Source organism: Oryzias melastigma, linkage group LG3 (genome assembly GCF_002922805.2).
Source record: "Oryzias melastigma strain HK-1 linkage group LG3, ASM292280v2, whole genome shotgun sequence".
NCBI lineage: Eukaryota > Metazoa > Chordata > Actinopteri > Beloniformes > Adrianichthyidae > Oryzias > Oryzias melastigma.
Genome location: NC_050514.1, coordinates 34,034,335 through 34,052,023, shown reverse-complemented (window position 1 = coordinate 34,052,023; position 17,689 = coordinate 34,034,335). Strand labels below are relative to the sequence as shown.

Below are 17,689 nucleotides of genomic sequence, written 5' to 3'. Positions count from 1 at the left end.
TCATTTGGAAAAGCGTCCATTATTTATCCAGCAGATTAGCGTTCCAGGAAAACGGAGACTGTTCGGCAAAACCCCCCGCCAGAATAATTCTTGTGTCGATTGAGCTGGTTCAGAACCGAATCAGAACTTGTATGTAGATTATAAAGGGGGTGCGGGGATGTCGTACGCTGAATCAAAACGGTAAAGGTGATTCTTTATGGCGACGCCGCGGTTTGGGTCGCTCAGTTGACCATGAAGTTGCCCTGTTTTATTGGCGGCATCATCTGGGGGGGGCAGTGTTTTAACAACCATGAAGGGTGTCACTTTTTCCTGATTTTATGCTCCAGTAAACAGGAAACATTCGGATTGTTTGCAGTTATTCTGGGAGCCAAAGGGAATAAGAATAAAACGTTGGTGGGAGAACGTCGACTCCGGAAACAGCAATTGTGATGCTTTAGCGATCAACCTAAAATAAAGGGTCAGAAAAAAAACATGTTTAAACTAAACATCGTCATTAAACATCCTTCTGTTTAGTTCTGCATAATATTTACTATTAGACTTGGGTCATAAAATAACCATTCCTCACGTTCACATTGTTGTTTTCAACCCTCACTACATTACTGAAGACCAGATTAATACAAGTTACACAAACGCACAAAACTTTATCATCATTCTAGAAATGTCGAATAAACACTATTTCACAATTACACTGTTTCCATTAAATCATAATTATGTGAATAAACACAAACCAACTCACGCGATACATTCAAATTTCTGCCACGGCGCTCATCATCATCTATCAAAGGAGACGTTGGCGTCTTATCCAGGCCAAGATGCAGAGCTTTTGGGAAATGGTGGTTGATGATTTTACAGAGGAGCTGTCAACCCAACAGTTCCACAGGACACACTCTTTTGATGAGCTGTGTTGTTGTGGGACCTCTTGTGGTGCAGGCTAACCGTGGTATCCAGTTGCTGGTCATGTGGTGAAAAAAATGTTTTCGTTAGAGTTTTGCAAAATAAAACCGTTTCAATGTTCTTCTTCTTTTCCTTTGGGCTTTTCCCTTCAGGGGTCGCCACAGCCAATCAGAGTCCTCCATCTAAGCCTGTCTTCAGCATCCTCCACTCTAACACCAGCCTCAAAAACCACTTCCTCCTCCAAGCACAAAAACTTTTTTTCTGATAAATGTGAGTTTTTTTCGAAATTGCAGTGGATCCATTAGGCAAATTTATTATCGCAAATCCAATTTGCAGAATTTCATAGTCAATGGAAACACAGTCAGCTACTGAGAAATACAAGTTACATGGACAAAGTGGCCTTTGACCTTACTTTCTAAAGTATGACTCGACCGTGTCCTGAGAATGAAAATGTTGATGGTTTATTAAAAATATACATATAGTTTTTTTGTGCAAAAATTGTTCAAACGCAATGCATTGTGGTCCATATTCCCCAACCCAGTGAGCATTGATGCACACTGGTTTCTCACATAGAATTTTGGGAAATTTGTGTGACTGCATTTAGGATTTGTAGATTCAGACAGCTCTAAAATGCTGAAGACACTATGTAGTGAGTAGGGAAGGAATTCGGACACACAGCCTTTGACCTTTACAGTAGGGTCTTTGACCTTTTAAGAATGTGACCCTTGACCTTCGTTTTAAATGCTTAATCATAGATATCACCATAGACAGTATATAGAGAGAACTGGACTCATCATCCACTCCCCCCTCATGTTCCCGCTGGTCCCAGACAGCCAGAATCCAATAGACTTCTATTGGGAAAAAACAGTTGTTTCTCAGTCATTCTGTTCGTCAGGAGAACCATTCTTGCTCTGGTGTCTCTTCATAACATGGTCTTGCTAAACCTATTTTTTTTTTTCATCATATATTTTCTTTATCGCTATTTATTCGAATTAAAAACTGACCATTCAGATGCCTCAATAAGAGCACATGGTGCCCCCGCCTCTAACGTTCAAAGCATTTGATTGACAGGTTCCAGTCACTTCTGATCCCAAAACAGCTAAATCGAGTGATATCCGAACCGCGGAAAAACAGCGACTGAATTGACTTCATTTTGTTGGAACCTGATGTCACAGCCTTGTTTGTCCATCTCTATTCATGTCAATGGTCATTATATTTATATAATAACAGTATCCTTACAGCTAAAAGTTACACGTTTAAAGTGGATTTTGACTTTTCAGAAAGTGACCTTTGACCTTAGTTTTGAATGCTTGGGCCATAATAATATTGATCAAAATAATATTATCCTTACAGTTAAAATGCTGTTTTTATCCCTCATTCCAAGTGTGAGGACCAAAATAATGCAAGTTAGACGAACAATGTGACCTTTGACCTTTGTTTTGAGGACTTGGGCCATAATAATAAAAACCTCACGTGTTCTAGTATTCCCCTAAATAAAAAGAATTCCCGTCATTCTGGGTTCAAACCTTTATTAACAAATCCTCAAGTTTCATTTTCCGCCTGGACTCAAACGGCTCCAAGAATCATAATATTTGAAGTTTTTCTGCTTCATTCTGAGATGTGGGGCAATAATAATAAAGATCAACCTGGAGTAAATGTAGCTTGTAACCCCCCCAGCAGGTAGAGATGGGGGGTTGTGGGTCCCCACAGCTGGAGGCTTCCTTAAAACATAAAAACACTGTCAAAACAGCCTGATTTTCAGCTCGTCCTGCATGACTCAGCACTTAAAAACCCAGATGCCGTTTTAGTGCCGCCTCCCGTTCCGTGGACGGCGAGAGAGCGAGCGTGCGCGCTCCTCGCCGGACGCGTGGCGGCCTTGGCGTGTCGCTCCCTGCCCATTTTCCTGACCTGGGAGGGCTCCGGCCCGACAGCAGAAGGGGTTTTAACTGTTTACACAGGCTGTAAATCACCCCCCCACCCGCAGTCCCCTTCACAGTTCCATGAATTAAGTTGTAAACTTTCTTTTCTTTTGAGTTTTTTTGTCATAAAATAAGCAGTTTAACGAGCGGTGAGGGATGATCTACCTGCGTGCTGCGTTAGCGCTCATATTTTACTGTTACTACCCGAGCTCATGGTCAAATTGGATTTCCCGATTTATGGCCCTTGCCATGTTCTGTTCATTTCCATGACGACTGAGGGAGGGGGGCTGGGGGGGCGTCTAACAGGATTGCGGGTTGCCGTTAAAACGGAGCCGTTAATTAATGCTATTGATCCGCAAAAATAAAAGCAGAAGTGATTTGCATACAGCGCTGGTGATCAATGCATTAACCGATTTTTTTTTCTCTGCCCCCCCCACACTTCTAAAATCTGATTTCCTGAGTTTTCAAAGTGAGACGAGGGGGAGTGGGGGCTAATGTGGATCGATCGGCTCCTCTCAGACGAGAATATCAAGCGTTTTATTAGCTGCTGACTTTTTCTCTTTTTACATATTTGTTGTTTTTCCTTCAAGGCCGAAAAACCAAATATATCTGTATGGGGGGGGGGGGGGGCATGAAAATCAAAAACAACAGAGGCGTTAAAAAAGCAATATGTTGCCCCCCCCTCGACTGCCTCTTTCTCACTGGTTCTGTCAGGAGCAGCTTATTATAGCGTATTGATTTATAAAGCTTTAAATGTGATCCTCCATGTCCAAGTCAAGGGCAGGCGGCGGGAGAACGGGAAGAGGTGGGAGGGCGGGGGGGGCAGAGAGGAACAGATAGAGTCAGAAAACGAGTGTCCACGTCGAGGGGGGGGGCATTTTCAGAGAGGCTCTGAAACACAAAAGGGTAATTGTTTTAGCCCAGATGTTGCTTTCGCACAACAAGCAGGATACAATGTTCCTACTGAGCTGATGAGCCCAATCAGTGAAATGATTAAAAATTGATTTTGTCCCTGTAATTACAGTATGTAAACTACTTAGCCGGGATTGCAAAGGAAGTGATTTTCTAATTACGTATATACTCTGGTGTCTAATGATTGGTTTTTTGAAGTAATGAAGAGAAGGTCCTAACGACTCCGCTGTGTTCTGTTGTTGAGGAAGAAGAAAATCCTGCGTGCATGTGTCTATGTTTCTGTGGGAGGGGGGGCAGAGCATCGTTAGGGCAAGACAGCAGGCTCGGATACAACAGTGAGTGTGTGTGTGGGGAGGGGGGGTTGAGAATTGAATTTTTGCCAGGCGGTGCTCGCACGGTAACACGGGGGCCCTGTGTTCGCTGGCGAATGGGATCTGGAAGCTAAATGGAGGCTGTGACTTCTCATGGAGGGGGTAGGGGGGGTTCGCTAGGCCCCGACCGGCCCCGGCAATCTGGACTCTGCAATTAAAACCTCACGGGGGTTTGGGGATTGAGGACATTGGCGGAAAGGAAGCCTGACGTGCAGAAGGGCCGATTGTCACTCGCGCCGACGCGTTTGCCGTGGTTCCACACGTACGCCGTCTTCAGCCGCGTTGGATGCCCGCTGCGAAACTCCCCCCACCCAACCAGGTGTGAGTGGCAACAGTTGGAAGGCTCCGCCCTTCCAAAGATGCTGCTATGGCAACTGGGCAAAAACGGGTGCCAAAAAATCCAGTGTAGCAACAAAAGCCAACACCCCCTGAGATCCTGATACATGGAAATGAGGCTCCGCCCACAGGATAACATAGGCCCAATCCGAATCCTTCTCTTTTCCCTTTCCCTTTATTTGGCCTTCCAAAAGTAAAGTTATGAAAAAATTCAGACGTCACCTCCATTTGATGACATCACCAATAATTGCTGATCCGCTAGCGTTAGCGTGGAGCTTACAACACATGAATATACAAGACAACAGCGGTTTTATAACTTTAAAAAGTTCATGCTACAGCAAAAAGTAAACGAGGACTTGTTAACCCTCTGCTTTGAGGGTGAAATTTAAAAATTAATTTTACCAGACACGACTTGCACTTAAACTGCCCCTTCAAATAGAGGGGAAGGGAGAAGGGAAGAATTCAGATTGAGCCCATAGTTTCTACGTTGTCCCCCACTCTGTGGGTGGCTCCTTTGGAGGTGGGGGACACTCAGGTTCAGGTAAAAAGATGAAGAGATACCTTCAAACTAGGGTTGGGTATCACGATAACTTCCAGAATTAAATCAATTTTTTCATATTTGGTTCAATTTTGAGTTTCACACTCATTTTAGATGTTATATTTATAAAAAACTACTAAAGGAGTCTTTAAATTACATAGATACAGGATTATAGGATACCTTCAAATGCAGAGAAAACTAGGGCTGGGAATCACGATGACTTCCAGAGTCTAATCCATTCATCAGAGCCTGAATCGATTTGATTCCCGAATTTCGCGTTTTTTTTAAGATTCTATTTAATTTTGCGTTTTGCACTCATTTCAGATGTTATATTTACAGAAAACTACTAATGTAGTCTGTACATTACGTAGATACATTTTTACACACATTTACATGTATATACATATTTAGAGGCATTTTTAAGAATTATTAATTTATCACAAATCCTGATAAAGTTCAGACACTTAAACATTTGTTGGTGGAACAATCACATTACATTATTAACACAATGACATGGTTTGTCAAACAGAACCATCACTGAAAAAGGATTTCTTTGGCTGAAAAGGAAATCTATAAATCAATCTCTAGTTTTAAGGATTAATTGTTTACTAGACAATATTTATCGGTTCTTCAACCCAAGCCAAACAAGACGTTTATGGTCCTGAGATGAATCTCCCTGCAAAGTGTATGATGACAGAGACGTCAGGGGGAGGGGCTTGTGAGCTCTGACTGTACTCTCAACAGGCTCTCAGAGACGTCACCTTTGACCTCTGTCGTAAATTGGAGTCGAGCGGCGCGGCAGGTAAAAAGCCTGAAGTGGCGAGGCATTGAGACAGTCCAGGAGTCACTATATCAGAGAGGAGATGAACTCGGGGGGGGGGGGCACTTAAAGAGCACATATATCACAGCACACAGAAGAAGTCCCCCCCACCCCACCTCGCTGTACAGAGCAGAATCGGGCTTATCGGGTGTCCAATAGTGAATCTTTAATTAGGACTTCATTCATTCGGCTTTTGCAGGAGTTTCTGTGGAGGCAAACGCCACTTCTTATTGGGAGGGGGCTAAAGATCTGCGGGTCTGAGCTCCTCGGGAGCATTAATAAGTGACAGAAAGCGAGATTAAGAAAGCCGGGATGCGAGCAGAAAAGAGGAATCTTTGAAACGCTGCCAGTATCACCAACTGCTCTGGTCTGACGCAGCTGATTGGAGGAGCAGCCGACAGCGTCGCCGACTGCGGCCTTTAATAATTCATCTGTGCGGGCTCTGATCTATCATTTTGTACCTTTTGACATGCGATATTGAAATTTAATATTGCATCAATACAAATGATGTATTGCCAGTGGTGGGGAGAAGGGATGAGGATGGCGAGAAGACGTCTTCTTTTCTCTCTTTTCCGCCGCTTCATTGTGAAGAAGAAGAAAGAGAATAAGAGAAACATCTGTCTGCCCCCCCCACGCACACCCGCAGCTTTGATATGTGTGTTTAAAAAAATGACAAAACGCTCTGGGATGGAGTCTCCTGCTGGAGTGTGAGCCGGGGGGGCGGTGGCAGAGGTTGTGGAGATCTTTGACAGGACTCTTAAGTGTGGGGAGGTCCCGGGGGCGGCGGCGGCGGAGAGGAGCCGGCTGTTGGCTCCCTGACAGCAGATCTGGAAACCGGCTTTGTGTTCGCGCCCAGAACATCTGAAACTGTCTGCTTAGTGAATTCGTCTCGTAGTTTTCCGTCTTTTCGTTCTTCTACCTGCTGGGCGGTAAACGCGCCTTTCCTCGTGTTTTCTTTGTTCTGGTCACATCTGCTTTATGGGCCTGATCTGTGGATTTATGCACTTCCACTTCCTGCCTTTCAGTAATTTATGAGAGTGGAAGCTTTAATAAAGGATTTATTTCTCTGTGCCTGAGAGCTCATGATGGGGTGTTTGAGTCTGAACAGACGTTGGAGATCATTAGGAGACGACCTCCTCCACACACAGGAGCTCCTGAGTCCTGGTCTCGGTCCAGTTACAGAAAGCTGTAGTTAGATCCACCTGTACGGGTGCTGGATGTTTTTGGATTGTCAGGGTCTGTGGAGGGTCATAGAGAGGAGTGGGCACATCCTAAGAGGAGCACAGGTTCAGTTCCATTGAAAATGGAACATCCCATTGTCATGTGTGTGGAAAGTGTATTGTGAAGTATTTGTAAAGATATTAAAAATTGCAGACACTTGTATGGTGTCACATGGTGCCCTTACTCCACGCTTTAGTCTGTATTAAAGGGGATTACTGGCACGGATGGGGTGTGCATGTAATATACAAGTGGCCGTATGATGTTCACACGAACTATACTGTCTGATTTCCTAATTTCTTATAAAGACCCCACACATCACATGAACAGCACCAACAGACTTCTTATGCTGTCCTCAGGATTTGAATTCAATTTAATTAACTTTGATTTTAATTATATAGACCAACATAGCAAAACAATTGTCTCATTCCGCTTCATATAAGTAATTGTACAATAACTGGTTGCTAAACTAACTAGTTATCCCTGCCCTTAGACCTCATTTGAATGTTGAAAAAATGAAAAATCTTCACGACACGCCTGAATCTCACCTACTTCACCCTTCTACGCATTCTCACTCCCAACTCGTCTTGTATGGATATATAGTTTGGGCCTCCTCCACTTCTTTTTGACGTTTTGGGTGTCCCCATGTCGTCGTTTTTTGACGTGCTGGCTGTTCCCATTAAGTCACAGGTGCCCAACCGTCGGGACGCGGTACCTTACACGGGAACGGACACGGAACCGGTACCGGTGTATATCCTGAGGACCTCTGGTTAGCGTATGCATTTTTTCCCTCTGAGAATCTGCCCCTGTCTGTGGCCCTCAGAACAGTATCGGTTGGCGGCCTGGAAGTTGGGGACCCCTGATTTAATGGGAACAGTCAGAACGTCAAAAAACAACGAGCTTGGACACCCAAAAGGTCAAAAAGTGATACAGAAGGCGTCCAAACTATACGTCCATATATGACGAGTTGCAAGCAAAAATGTGTTGTACCTGTACTTACCCTTATGCGTTATCCAAGCGATCACTACGACATGTTGCCCGCAGCATACCCATAGAAAAAAATGTTCATCAGCATTTTTTTTTTTTTTTTTAATGGTTAACTGAGCAGTCTATGACCTGCGTTTCCTGTACAGGTTTGACCATTTTTCACTGGCAGAAAGCCCAAATCCACACGTTGGGAACAGTTGGGAATAAGGTTTTAACACGGGGGGAGCGAAGTCAGTCCTCGAGGGCCGACCTCCTGCTGGTTTTCCAGAAATCCTGCATTATCTGCTGCTGATTACCTGGATCAGGTGTGTTTGGCCAATAAGGAGCTTCAATGGCAGATTGTTTGGAAAACTTGTAGGCCTGACTTGGACACCGCTGCTTTAACAGAATGATGCATGAATGTTTGTTTTTATGCTGATGACACCTGGCTCTCGTAGAAAAGGCCTCCTCTCTACAGATAACAGACTCAAACCTAAGTTGTTTAAGCCCAGAGTGTAGCGGGTTTGTTCACAGTGCCCTCTACATCCCAGCTTTGGTTAAGTAAACCGTGCCGAGGTTGGATCAGAGGTGGTCCCCATACCTCCTGTGGTTGCTTATGGTGTAAATATCTTGGAGCTCCAACAATGGACACTTCCAGTCTGGAGGACTTGGTTTTCTTCTTTGATTTCCCAGAATCCCCTTCTTCCTCCATTCATGGATGGACATAAACCATGGAGGAGAGGGGACCCTATCACTCTCTGTGTTGGAGGGGCTGGACAAGAACAAGAAGCGTCTGGTTTGAGGATGCCTGAACATTTTTTCTTCTCCCTCAACCCGGCCGAGTATCCCGGACCACCGGCAGAACTTCCACACATCCAGAACCAGAGCGACGGGAACGTGACCTCGTTCCGGTCACTGAAGGAGCTGAAGACATTCAGCTGGATGTGAAGTTCCTAACACAAAAATTGGAGCGAGCTGTCAGAGTGAACAGCGGTGGCGGCGTGCACCTCCATCCTCACCTCCGCCTGCACCATCTGGCTCGCCGCTGCAGCTGTCAAGGACAAAGGCTAAACACAGCCTGTCATTCATTTAGCAAAGACAATCACTCGCATCAGTGAGCCTCTGGCAACTGGAGGACTTTCACAGATTTACCAGTCGCCCCCCTCACCACCAGACCGGCTTAGGTTTCAACCAACAACTGCGTGTTTACACCAAAACAAACTCTGCTGTTGTTTTGTCTAAATAGAAACTTGTTGCCCTCTACTCCTTCTAGATTTAATTCGCTTCAGTGTTAACATTCTTTGAATTATGGTAGATCTTGCACTGTTTACGCGATTAATGCAATTCCGATGGATCCATCAGAATTGCATTAATCGCGTAAACGGTACAAGAGCTACGCTAATTCCGGTACAATTATCGCAACTTTGGGATATTTTTTGTGTTTAAAAATGTTTTCTTTATCCGGCTAACCTGAAATCAAATCTCAAACCTGAACTTAACGGCGGACTTGTGGCGTTACAGACCAAACCACGTCTTGTTAGCGTCTGGTCGGCTAATTACATTGGGTTCCTCCTGTTTTCATAGCAACCGTAAATTTTCTGTCATGGGCGGAGTTTGTTGGAGAGGTTCAATGACGTTTTATGATTATATATTGCTTATTGGTATAAAACAAAAAGGATAAAAAAGGAGGAGCTTAAACAATATGTTGGCCCCGCCCACCAGTCAATGTGAAGATAGTTTTTGAAATTTTCTTTAAAGTTTTGTTTTTTCTCGCTTTAGAGAGAAAGAGTTGAGTGTCGACATGAAGTGGCGGCGTGGTGTTGATGGTGGGGGTGGGGGAGGGGTTGTCAGAGAAAATAACGACTGGGACAATACGGGACGAGATCATTACAGAGATGCACAGAAACATTCATTACTTCAGACGAACCGGCTGCAGACGTTCAGCAAACCTTCACACCTTGGATGCGTTTCCTCTGCGGGTGTAAATTATTTTGGCGGTGGGGGGGTCCAGGAACCAGATCCGCCTGCTTGCTTGTTTCGGCGGCATGGCCCTTCTTCGCATTTCTGCCGGTGATACATGACGGTTCAGGGAGGGATCAGTGTTTGGAACAGCTGCTCCCATGTTTTTTTCTTTTTTTTTCCTTTTGGGAGGGGGGCACTAGAGAATCTGCATTGACGGAAGCCTTAATCCCAAATCTGAACGGCTTCCAAGAAGGCTGACCTTTCGCGGTGCCCTGACACGGCTCCGAACACGGAGGAAGAGTGCCATGCTTGTAGGTGTCTGGGTATGTCAGCAACGGGGAAGGGGGAGGGAGAACGAGGTGCAGCTGGGGGTGCCTGGGGTGGCGGCGGGTCACGGCGTGCCTCCCTGCTCTCAGCCGTATGTCACGGCTTTATTATTCCACCGCCCAAGGTCCCGGCCCGGCAAATCCAGCCCGCTCTCCAGGAAACGGCGTCTTCCGAGCGAGAGCGGGAAACGCAACAAGCTGCGAGCAATAATCGGATGTTGTGCCATCGGAGACGAACGCTCTGAACCCCCCCTCCACCACCGTGACCTTTAAAACTCATTATTGTTGTTGAAGTTAACAGTTAGAAGGTAATAAATGTCTGTCTGCCAAACACCTGAAAATAAAACCAGGCGACGCCGCCGGAGAATTAGAACATCCCACAAAAATCAGACGATTTAACCACTTCCCAAACTTTTATTTTGTAGTTTTTGTTACCTATTGATATGTCATTGATTAAAAAACTATTATAAATGTATGAATACATACACATCTAATTCTTAGCTTGTTATTTTACAAGTCTCCACTTTTATTGTGAAAGTTTCTCAGGTGATTTTTACCACAACAATCCTCAAAACCTTAAAGCTGTTCCTCATCCTGCTTCTCTTTCTCCTCCCGATCCCCTCCGTGCCTTCATCTTACCCTGTGGGGGGGTGTTGGCAGGTCAACACCTCGGCAGGTGGGGGCGTTCGGGGCCAGGTGACCTTTGTCTGTCATTGTTTTGCTCCTCACACTTCACCTGGGGAGCAGGGAAGGAGCTTAGTGCCTTCCACCTGCCACCGACTTCACAGCCGCATATTGGCATGGGGAGGTGGGTTGGTAATGTGGGGGTGGGGTGGTTGGCAGAGGAAAGTTAAGAAGACGGTCATCAGCTGGTGATCTGAGGAGCAAACAGCAGAAGTGACGGATAAATGAAGCGCACCTCCAGTGAGTGAGTGCGTGGGGGGGTGGAACACCCCAACACCGCCCCCCCAGACCTGATTGAGATCAGGTGGCTGCCAAGTGTCTCAGCCGGTCTGTCCGTGAAGGATCTGCCGTCTCCGCCTCGTCTCGGGGGCGACGGTCGGCCTCGCCGTTTTGACGGATGCCCTCCCTCCTCCCGTGTTGTGTGTGTGCGAGGGGGGGTGGGGGGGTGTTGACACTCTTCATATTTCAAAAGTGAGGTCTGAAGGAAGAAATGAAGATTGATGCCAAAGAATGGCAGCCAATTCCTGTCTATATATTATCATTCTCATACGGCTGCGCGTGACGACTGTCTCCAAATCAACGGGGACCGCGTCCGCCGCCGCCGTGATGGACGAGCGCATTAGCATCCGCCACAACATTAGATTTGCTCAAAATTATTGATCTTTTGTTTGCCAGCCTGGCAGACCTCCATCGGAGCGCCAGCCCCCCCCCTTCCTCGCCGTCACCTCTGTCCCGGCTCGCCGTTTTAATCGGTTTTTAAACCGTCCCCCCCTCTCCTGTCAGCGGTTGCTTTAAAGCGCGGCCTCGCCGCCGCTATCTGATTCCCTTAAAATTTTTAATCCGGCGCTGATAACCTCGCGTTATTACAGGCGGCGCACAAACACGCGGCGCTCCGTGGCTCTCCTCTTCCTTTTTTACCTTCTTAGTGGAGAAAAAAATCCTTTTATCACACAATGGGTAATTTATATCCATTACCAGCGTTTTCAATCCTTTTCAGCACGGCTGTCACTGCCTTTGGCACACTCCTGATTAATGTGATCTAATAATAGTCTGCCATTATATTTCCTTTAGTAAAACATGTACCAACATCCCATTCAGCGCCACCAAATTCATCGCCCCTTAAAACATTTTCCCCTTTTTTTTCAAGCCGGATCGCTGTTTTCCTGGTTTCCCACTTGGAGGTGATTTTTGTTGGGGGGGGGCGCTTAGTGATGTTACGTTCCTGTCTTCAGACTGTTTGGGGACACATCTTGCAGTCTTGATTTTAGGGCCTTTAGGCAACTCCAGGCCTCGAGGGCTGCAGTGTCTGCATGATTTCTAGACTTACGAATGATTACCTGGTTCAGGTGTGTCCAGCCAATCAGAACATGCCAAAGCAGAGTATGCTGGAAAACATAGGCCTGGAGTTAGTCTGGTGTAGCCTTAAGTTAAAAAGTATTTCCCCCAATCAAACCAGGTATAAAGCATCCAGAGAAATCAAAGTCTCATGAATCGGAGATGTTGCTGCAACTTTCAGGGTGTATTCTTACTGGACACATTTGGTACACTTAAACCGAACCAGAATTTGTTTCCCTTGATAATTTCAGTCTGAATACACCCAAGGGAACTCTAGTCCAGGATCAGGAACCGCTCTCTGACCCATCTTTCAAGGTTGTCTCTGTTAGTTTCCAATCGGGCTGAACTTCGGTTCACTCTGAAATCTCTCAGTCTGAATATGAAATACATTTTGTTTTGACATGCCCCTGTAACTGTTGGCCAATAACTAAAGAAATCTTTAGTTACAGGGTTTTGGTCACAATCTTTGGTCTGGAACTGAAATCTCCAGTAGATCCCAGTTCAAATTCAGACCAAACGCAAGTTTTAATACTCAATCTGGACCAAAGTAAGCAGACTCAGTCCGGAAAAAATAATTTCCCCAGTTGGAATACACCCTCAGACTCCAGAGAACCTCAGAGAACCCCATAACTCATCCAGTTCTAGGTTTTAGATAAAACTGGTCTGAGCTGGATCTTCTGAGTAGGATCTCACCAGGAATATAGAAACAGAAAGGGAGTTCAGTCTTCAATGGACTCAATTTTGGAAAAGACTTTTGGATCAACAAGGATAGATGAGAGAATTCAAGTAGGAAAGCCTAAAGCTTGTTCACACCGCTATTGGCAAAGGTCAAAAGTCAATGTAAACATGTATATGCGCATTTCGAGCGGCCACGTTCAAAACTCTTGTATTCTCGTGTTGCTAGAAAGTTTCTGCGACCGTTTTCTGGGTCTAAAAGCAAAACTTGCAGCCCTTGAACGCACTTTGAAAGTCAAACCAGTTGAACTCCAACCAATCAGCAACACTATGGATAGCGTCCTTTTAAGTCATGGAACCGTCAACTGTTTTGGTCAAGAAGGAGAAATTCAAAATTTTAGTTTGTTTTTTTTACACCTGAGCTCCCATTGTGATGCAACTGCTCCTCCATGACCCTCCATAGGCCGGATGACCCAAAACCCTGCAGAACCTGTACGGGTCAGCCCTCCTGCTCAGTCAGATGTCTTCACATTCTGATTGAATGAACACACCTGGTCCAGGTAATCAGCAGGTTGGGTGGTAGCTCTCGAAGACCAGGAATGAGCAGCCCTGATCTAAGTAATCGTCAGACATGGAGGTGGGAGTGTGATGGTATGGGTCTGCTTTACCATCAGGTCTCATTCCATAATTTAGTTTAATGGGGAAAGTTCTCCCCCAGTTCAGGTCAGGAACATCGGAGCTTCAGGTTCTCAGCACGGATCAATAAGACGGTTCTGAGGTGGAAAATCTGAACTTCAACCTGACGGACGATTGTTTTCTAAGATACCACCACCATCCTCATTGTGGTTTGGTTCTCCGTCTACATTCACACGGAAGTGGACCAGAGTTCATCTGTGTTCTCTAGAGAACCAGAATTCTGGTATTTGTGAACCAAACCCGAGTCCTGGATCAGACCAGAACCAAAGCCATCAGGAGAAATGCTCGTTTGGGTCTTTGAACATCGGGAAACCCTTTAGGACTGGGAGAGAAGAATGTTCCTGTTTACCAAACTCCTCAGGTTCAGTTTATTCATTGTTTCTGTCAAATCCTTCATCAAAACTCAGTTTTTTATGTTTTATGATCCGAATCACTGAAGATAAAAGAAACTAAAATCAACTTTGATCTGTTTTAATAAGAACTTCAGCAAAAAAACTGTGATGAAAGATTGTCCTTGTTAGGAGTTCATACGTGTGCACACTCACATGCGTCTCCTAACACGGATCAGTCCAAACACACATTCAAAAGTCCAAACTTGGGTTTATTTGTGACGGTGTGGTCCAAACACAGCTGTCGGCGGCCGTCCGCTCTGCACAGGTCCATTTCCTTCCATTATAGATAACTGCTATTGAGCCCCCCCAGCCCCCCCAGCCTTAACTCAACTCAACTCTTCCCAGCAGAGAAAATCGAAGGTAAACCTCTTCTGAGGAGAAAAAAAAAGCTTCTCTCTGCTCCCAGATCCACCTGAGCTGGAGGTGGCGGCGGCGTCTCAGGAGCGAGAAGGGGGCGGGGTTTTTCCAAACAGCTGTAAATAACGTGGGGGGGGGGCGTCAGAGGGCCACTTAATGACCTGATGTGTGCCTATGAAATATGTACCTGCAGGTCTATGCGGGGGGCAGGGAGGGGGGGTGTTTAAAACACTTTTTTTCGTTTATGTTTGAATCTGCAGCTGAGCGCTTTTTATGAAAAATGTTCCTCCTTTAAGGAACCGCAGGTCCTCTGAGGACCCCCCCCCCCCAACAGAGGGGGGAAGCCCTTCCTGCATGGGGGTTGGCGGTGAACTCACCCCCCTCATCTCTCTCTCTCTCTCTCTCTTTCAGGCTGATCGGCGTCGACCCGGGCGGAGCTGAAGTGAGCTTAACGGTGCTGAGCACGCCGTCCAGGAAACGCCCCCTCCACCCCACCCCCGTCTGAGGTGACTGTCAGAGGTGACTCAGGGCTTTCTGAAGGGGGGGGGTGCATGAGCAAGCATGTGTGCTGCAGAGCTGCAGCGTGCACGCTTGAGAAGCTGCAGGGTTTCACTTCTTTACTCTCATTTTCTTCACCTCCTAAATCATTAAATCATCAAATAATTAGACATAAAGAAGATTAAACACATATATTCCTGTAACATGTTTTAAGCTAATTCTGTACATGATCATCCTACATCATCATACATTATCCTTGCAGTTTTTTATGATGGTTTTAAATCCAATTTTTAGTGCATTTTAGTGCTAAACTGAAGTTCTTAGCATCAACTGAAGTCAATTTTTCATCTGATTGATCTGATGTGATGATGATCATTTATTCTGCATCATCACATGAATCATTTAGACATCATTTCATTGATATTTTCTTTTAAAAAAACTCTTTTTTTGTTCCTTTTTTTAACAGTTTTATCATCTTTTTTTACTTACAGTTTTAGTTTCATGTTTTGGAGAAATCCTGCTGAATTTCATCAGTTAATTGATCTGCGTTTGTTTAACTTATTAATATAATTATTTAGCGTTTTGTTGATGTTTTATATTTTCTTTAAGTAAATCTTCAGTTGAGATTTGTTGGGTTTTGTACTGATACATGAGTTAATCTGGTTTCTTAAATTTTATGTTTGTTGATCAATATTTATCCTTCCAGATCAGCATTTTAGTTCAGATGGAAGCATCTTTAACATAGTCTTTAAACTAGAAAAAAATGATTATTTTCTTCTTTTATTTTAGGATTCCTGATGCTTTAGTGTTAAATTAGTTTTTAAAAGTTGTTTCACTTTATTCAGCTTTAATCTGTAGTTTTGTATTTTTCTGAGCTTTATTTTGGTAATTTAGTTAATGGCTCTTTAATCAGATTCACATTATTGATCTTTTGTGATGTCCTTTATGAAGCAGTTTTGTATTTTGTCAGAATTCTCTGGTTTTCTTTGAGATGTTTTTCACGTTTTTCCGTCTAATTTTCTCCAGATTTTGTGTTTTCGTTGGAATCTTTTATGCTCGCTGAGCGTCAGCTTCTTCAGTCCTCCTCTCCCTCAGCAGAAGTATTTTTGACGGACCTCCTTCTCGTTTGTGGTGGTTAATATTTTGTTCGGACCTCCTTGGCGAGCAGACGGAGGCTGAGGGGCGGGACGGGGTGAGGGGAGGGCGGTCTGCTGATGTCAGGTCCGGCGCTGGTTACTCACGCTGTGATGATGTAATCAGTGTGGGGTGATGGTGACGGCAGCCCGTGAGCAGTTGGCCGCAGCGCCGGGCGTTATGCAGATGAACGGCGTGAGCATGGCGACATAATTCCCCCTTAATCCCATTAGTTCTTCCATTAGGCGAGGTTACTTCATGCTGACCGTGTCCTCCCCCCCAAACGGAGCAGTGCCATGAAAGGAAGGTGGTGGGGGTCACCTGTGTTTGGGGTGGTGCAGAAAGTGCAAGTCATGCCTAGAGAGCAGGAGATGCCTCAGAGCTCCTGAAGGGGTGAGGTGGAAACCCTGAAGGGCCTAGCGACCCTAAAAGTGAGGGGTGGAAACCCTGCAGGCCTGTTGACCCTGAAGGAGTGGGGTGGAAACCCTGCAGGCCTGTTGACCCTGAAGGAGTGGGGTGGAAACCCTGCAGGCCCAGGGTCCCTGAAGGAGTGGGGTGGAAACCCTGTTGGCCTGTTGACCCTGAAGGAGTGGGGTGCAAACCCTGTGGGCCCGGGGTGCCTGAAGGAGTGGGATCCCTTAAGGAGGGGGGTGGAAACCCCGCGGGCCAGTTGACCTTGAAGGAGTGGGGTGGAAACCCTGCAGGCCCGGTTACCCTGAAGGAGTGGAGTGGAAACCCCGCCGGCCTGGTGATCCTGAAGGAGTGGGGTCCCTTAAGGAGTGGGGTGGAAACCCTGCAGGCCCGTAGACCCTGAAGGAGTGGGGTGGAAACCCCGCGGGCCTGGTGATCCTGAAGGATGGCAGGTTAGTTCAGCCTGCAGCTATTTGTGGTGCAGCTGTGGAAACGCCTTCGCCGTCACACTGGGAATATCTAGCCCAGGTGCGGATGAACATGTCGCGTTCATCTGTTAGTGGCACGGCGGCGCAGTAGCTGATATTAATGTGGGACTTTTAGCGTCCGCAGGTGGACAGATCTCTCCTCATTACCGCTTTAGATGCCCCATTTATGGCTTCCTGTCTGGGAACTACGCTGCTCCGTTTTAAAGTCACTCTCCGACAAAGTTCTTGGGATTTTGTCTGTGAAAGGTGAGTGATGCCCCCCCCTTATCCACCGCCCACCGGGTGAACCGGCATCTCCGTGTGAGCCCTGCACTCCGGATTCTTTTCCCTGAACTGACACTGTGGTGAACTGGAACAGAAAAGGCCCACATATTTTATTTATGTGTCAAAAGAGTGGTGGAGGGGGTGGTGGGGGGCTCCCTCGGCTGGCTGGTATCACTCCATCCCTTCAGATCAATTCTCTCAGACGTGGAAGCGATGAGAACGGAGAAGGAAGGCTTTGGGGGGAGGGGGGCAAATGGCGGTCATATTGATTTGTGAAAGAAATACAACATTGTGTGACTGGCTTAAAAGTCCACATAAACCTGAGCTGTCAGAAGTGGGCGTGCGTACGGCAGTGTGTTGGGGGGGGGATTAGCCGTGCCCCCCCACCTCCCCTCCCCAGTGACTTCATCATCCTCGCTCCGGGCCGCAGCTGAACGCTCCCCCGATGAACGCCGCCTGGAACTCGCAGCTTTGTGTCAAACGGTCCAAACCT

General features: G+C 46.1%; 1 protein-coding gene across 3 annotated transcripts in view; it reads left to right on the top strand.

Annotated features, from left to right (window-relative positions):
- znf536 (zinc finger protein 536) overlaps window positions 1-17,689 on the top strand; it is a 195,035-nt gene that overhangs the window by 33,644 nt on the left and 143,702 nt on the right. For 2 of the 3 annotated variants that reach the window (XM_024295202.2, XM_024295203.2), the window contains exon 3: window positions 14,813-14,920. The gene's annotated coding sequence lies outside the window, so the exon portion shown is untranslated. The remainder of the gene's footprint in view (window positions 1-14,812; window positions 14,921-17,689) is intronic. The other variant, XM_024295204.2, reaches the window with a different exon arrangement.